The sequence below is a fragment of the Perca fluviatilis genome, chromosome 8 (genome assembly GCF_010015445.1).
Source record: "Perca fluviatilis chromosome 8, GENO_Pfluv_1.0, whole genome shotgun sequence".
Lineage (NCBI taxonomy): Eukaryota > Metazoa > Chordata > Actinopteri > Perciformes > Percidae > Perca > Perca fluviatilis.
In genome coordinates, this window is record NC_053119.1 from 833,812 (window position 1) to 839,718 (window position 5,907).

Here is a 5,907-nt window from a genome sequence, read left to right on the forward strand (position 1 = left end):
GCATTGAGCAGACTGAACATGTAGCTGGACTTGAACGGTCTTCTTTTGACTGAAAGTTCTGCCAAACAACAACTGTTTCTGCTCATCAGATCCATGTCCACTTTCTCACAGCCTGCTGCATTGAACGCTCCACCTACGTAAACACCTTCCTGTAATCAACGGCGCCGTCGTTATGGCAACGAGCGTAGCGTGCCGAGTGCAAGAGTAGGGTTCGGTTCCCTGGGAACAAATGCTAAGGTTCGGCAGAAACCAGAACCCCGTCAAAAAGCCCAATATTCAGCCCAATCAGAAACCCAGTCCTGGACTCAGTGCAGCCCTGGTTCAGACCACAGACAGTTAGCTCCGATAGGATCTGTGTTTGAAACCATTCCCTCCCTCACTAGTGCCTCTACACCAGCGGGGGTCAAACTCAGTTTCCCAGAGGGCCGCACTGGCCAGACATGGAGAGTGTATTTGTTTTTGGTCAGACTTTTTTGTGGCTTTCTCAGACATTTGTCACCTTTTTGTAAATGTGTTGCTTTTTCTGACATTTTTGTTAAAATGAAGGCCTACAAAAGTCATCAAAAGAGTTCCTTAGTCATCACAGAATTTAGCTAATCAAGCAAAACAAAGATTCTTTTCTTTCTTCTTTCTAACAACAACCCGTTTTTTCAGCCTGAATATGAAAACTCAGAGTCGGCAAATCTGCCATATTCTGCTTTGAATGTCGGCTAATTACAGTTTAAGAAACACTTTCGTGTGTTTTCGGTTTGGTCGCCTAGTGACAGCGTAGGGTTCGGTTCGCTGGGAACAAATGCTAATGTTCAGCAGAAACCAGAACCCTGCCAAAAAGCCCAAAATTCAGCCCAATCAGAAGCCCAGTCCTGGACTCAGTGCATCCCTGCGTAGAAAACATATCAAAACATAAGTGAACTTAAATCAGCTTTGTTTCCTGTGTTGTGATTTGAGTTTAATGTCCCAATTCTTCCAGTTATTAAAGAGAAAGCTCTAAATAATTGTCCTTTTTAACCGTTTTTTCTGCTGTTATGAGCGTCCACGTATTGTCCAGGGAACATGGCGTGCATTATGTTTCACTTTGCTTTAATTTGGGATGTTTAAAATCCTCCGTAGCTGAAGGGCGTTTGCTCTTTTCCGAGCAGCTGTTCCAGATGTTATCGCCCGTTCATACAGCGAGAATGTCTTTAGGCTGCTTCACGAGACACACTAACTTATACCGCCTTCAACTCGGCGCCTTTACACACACAACCGCCCGTTACCGAGAGAGTTTAGCGCCACTTTTAACGCCACTAACTAGCAGCACGGCGGCCGCAGCCACAGGAAGTGATGTCAGCTGTGAACGGATGAATAAAAGACTTTAAGCGAGCCAGCCTTCGGCGTGTAGCAACGTAGTTTTCTAGCAATATTCCCGCTCGTGTTTTAGAGGCTGCGAAGGATCTGCTCGGATGACTTCTGATTGGATAATGTGACCGGGTGATTTAAGTACTTTAAGACTCTTGGGCTGTTGGGTTTTCATCTGATTTGGACATTAGGAAATGTTTAGAGCTGCACTTCTGATGCTGTTAATCTGAGCGGAGATTGTATTCAGATTACATTTAGATTCGGGACATTTAAAACACGCGAGCAACGTGAAGAAAGAACATACATATTAAACAACATCATACAAATTTTCATATTGGTTCATAACTACTGAACTGCATAAATAACAAAATATTGGAGTATAAAGAGTAGATAACCCATAATAATTTGTGTTTTGTTTTCAGTTTAGGTGGATAATGGAGAGTGGTTAGTATTAGTACAGTAGGTAAAAACCAGCCATGAGAAAACACATACACACTCCACACAACACCACACACCCTCCCCACACACACACCACACACACACACACACACACACACACACACTCCACTCACTAAACACAAACACCACACAAACACACACACACACACACACACAACCCACCCAACACACAAAACACAACAAACAAACAAACAACACACACACACACACATCCCACTCACCTCCCACACACCACACACAACACACACACTCCCACACCCCCACACACACACACACACACACCCACACACACACACACACCCACCACCCCCACAACACACACACACACACACACACACACCACACTTCACCACACACACACACACACACCCCCCCACCTCCCCACAACACAACAACAAACACACACACTCCCCACACTCACACACACACACACACACAAAACACACACACACACACCCACACCCCCAAAACACACACACACACACACACACACACACACACACACCCCCATCACCTCACACACACACCACACACACACACACACACACCCCAACAACAACACCCAACCACACACACAAAACAACAAAAACAAAACAACACCCAACACACAACAACACAAAAAACATCACAACACACAACCAACTGCTAACAGTCAAAAGGGAACTATGAAAAAACACTTAACACGTCACGTACACCGCCAACCACTTAAAATATCTAACTTTAGTCCACGCGTTTACCACGCTATGTTCACACGCTGTCATCCACCACGCGTTGTTCACGGTTACGGTTCACGCGTTGTTCACGCGTTGTTCACGCAGTTCACACGCGTGCAACGTTCACGCTCGCTGTCACCACGTTACACGTTGTTTGTCCACGCTTAGTTGTTCACGGTTACGAAATTCACGGTTAGCGGTCCACGGTTAGACCATGCTGTTACGTGTTCACGTAATGTTACTTAAAACAGTTGTCCAGCGTAAGCCGTACGGCCAAAGTCCACGCTTGCGGTCCAGCTTAGCGGTTAGTTCACCATACGGTTAGCGTGTTCACGGTTAGCGTTGAGACTGTCCCCAGGGATTGTGCTACGTTGACTCCCCCCCGAGAATCTCCAAGCTGAGAACTGGAGAAGTTGAACCTGATAAATGTCTAAAACACTCAGTCTCTCCGACTCTTCAAACTGTACAAACGTTAAATGAAATTCTGCTTCTTGGTTTTTTCACTCGAGAGATAAAAACTACCGGCTGCAACTAACGGATTATTCTCGGGCTTTATTGATTACTTTGTGTCCCTGAAATGTCAGAAAATGGTGACAAATGTGCATCAGTGTTTTACTCAAATGTCTTGTTTTGTCCACAACTCACAGATATTCAGTTTAATTTGATATAAAAACCGAGAGAGGCAAGAACCCCTCCGTGTTTGAGAGGCTGAAAACTACTTTTCCTGTCAGATCTGGACTGTCCTGTCCCAGAGGAGAGAAGACACTAGAACACATTGAGCTGACATCACACTAGTTCACCTGTTTTATCATCAGAATGACTCAGACTGATTCATGGGTCATCAGAATAGTTGCAGGTTACTGATGAATTTTTGCAGCTCTGAAACAAAGTCCATGTTTGTTGGGAGAAGTTTCAGTCCGGCATGTAAAGATACCTTAAAGTTCTTCATTATGAGACTCTCCTGAAGCCCTGACGCACCGACCGTCGGTCTGATCGGTCTCCCCGAGGTCCAAAAACTGCCTCGAACGCACCGAAGAGACGCCGCCTTCAGCGTACGTCCTGCTGGTCGAGGAGCGCGCCCGTGGGTCTGGCTGCTCCAGCCGACAGTCGGTTTGTTGGGAATACGATCTCATATTTTATGAAGATAGTTCACTGAAACGTGTTTCTGGAAACATCTGAAGAGAGAAAGAGGCCGTGCAGTGTCTGAATCGGTCTTCATTTCAGCTCCACTAAGGTCGGTTTAGAAGATCTTCAGATTTTGAGACTCTAGTCACGCTCATCCCGCTCGTTATTTTCGGGTTAGCTCTCCTCCAATCAGATGGGTCATTGAGTCTGACTGCCGGCCTTCTAACCAGTGTTCTAAATCAGCACCGTTTACCAGCCAAATGCTGGTGAAATATGCAAGTGGCTGGTAGATTATTTCACTCACCAGCCAAAAAACCCAACGGTAATCTGTTGAATGGCTGGTAATATTTGAACATTCATTAGCCATTTGGCTGGTAGACGAAAAAGTTAATTTTGAAGCCTGCTTCTAACCCAGCGAGTCAGGTCGGCCCAAATGAAGGCCGACAGACGACGGCACGGACCACACCGAACCGACTCGAGTCACCGACCTCGCCAGACGGTCAGACTGCCGATTATCGGCTCGGTGCGTCAGGACCTTTAAGCTCGAGAATAGAAATGAAATGAACTGAAAATGGGGAAGAAACGAGACATTTGAGACTTTATTGCACACGACTTTAAGATCTTGATAAAAGGATTTCAACTTTAATATCGTTGCTGTCGGGTGAAATCCTTAAAAGTTCAAAAAAATAAATATATATATAGGAAAAGAAATTGAGATATTTACTTCAAACTAAATCTCTTTAAAGTTTGAATATTTGTAAAAACAAGAACAAGAAATAAAATGACAAAAGGTGGACAGCCGATGGAAACGTACGTCCAAAACTATCAAAACTAGGGATGCACTGAATCCAGGTTTTTGGGGTTGGTCTGAGTCCTGAACCCCCTGGTTGAGATGGTGCTGACTCCTCCTCCCATCCTCAGTCCATGAACCCAGTAAACTCATGAATGAAGTAAACAGGGACTGTCCTTCCTTTGCTGTACCTGAAGTTGCTGCATTCTGGCTGCTGTCTGGAGATTCCTTCGTGCACAACTCGTCTTCTTTCACGTTTCAGACCAGATGTTGTAACAGCGGCCATGTTGTGTATGGTTTAGGGTCCTCGCCACCACCAGACCAATCAGCATTGAGCAGACTGAACATGTAGCTGGACTTGAATGGTCTTCTTTTGACTGAAAGTTCTGCCAAACAACTTTTTCTGCTCATCAGATCCATGTCCACTTCCTCACAGCCTGCTGCATTAACGCTCCACCTACGTCAACACCTTCCTGTAATCAACGGCGCCGTCGTTATGGCGACCAGCGTAGCGCGCCGAGTGACAGCGTAGGGTTCGGTTCCCTGGGAACAAATGCTAAGGTTCAGCAGAAACCAGAACCCTGTCAAAAAGCCCAATATTCAGCCCAATCAGAAGCCCAGTCCTGGACTCAGTGCAGCCCTGATTAAAACATTATTTGAGTTTTTGATCTTGAACGAAAACGCATCGTAACTGTTTAAATATTTGTAAAACAACACCACGGCTGAAGCCTGGAGAAACGGTTTTATTTCCCCGACAGCAATGGTTTCCTAAAATATTCCTCAGCATTAAGACACTCGAATATCTCACCCGTTTGAGAGCTTTTATCTCACCCGTTTGAGAGCTTTTATCTCACCCGTTTGAGAGCTTTCGTCTCGGCCGTTTGAGAGTTGGAAGCTGCAGCTTTCAGGCGGACGAGCGTGTTTTCTGTGACTCGTATAGAAAGTCTTACTGTGTTTAATTCTGATCCATTAAAAAGAAAATGAAAAGTTGTTTAATTATATTGGCAGTTAAATGATGTATTTATAAAACAAAGTAAAATAAAAAACCTCTTGCAAACGTTTCAGTTTCCTTATTTTGACTTTTAACGACGAGTTGGAAACTCCAGATTTGTGTGTTTTGTAACGGAGAGAAAATGGGGAATTAATAAACCTGTGAAAGCTGGAAACTGGGAGGGAAATGCAGACCTTTTGATGCAGGTATTATGGGATGTTTTCTAATGCAACTGCTTTGGAGAATAGTTGGCTGAGCGAATCTCTTCTGAAGGCGCTGACACACCGACCAGATCATCGGACAGTCGGCAGCGTTCGTACGTTTCAAACAAACCTGGAAAAGTTATGGAATTTGAAAAATGCAAATTCCAGGCCTGGAAAGGTTTTGGAAACCTAAAAAGACCCAGAAAGTTTGGGAAAAGTCATGGACACAGTATAATAATATGTGATTAATAAATGTATTTTCACCTGGTCTTAACCTCAGCGCTGTAT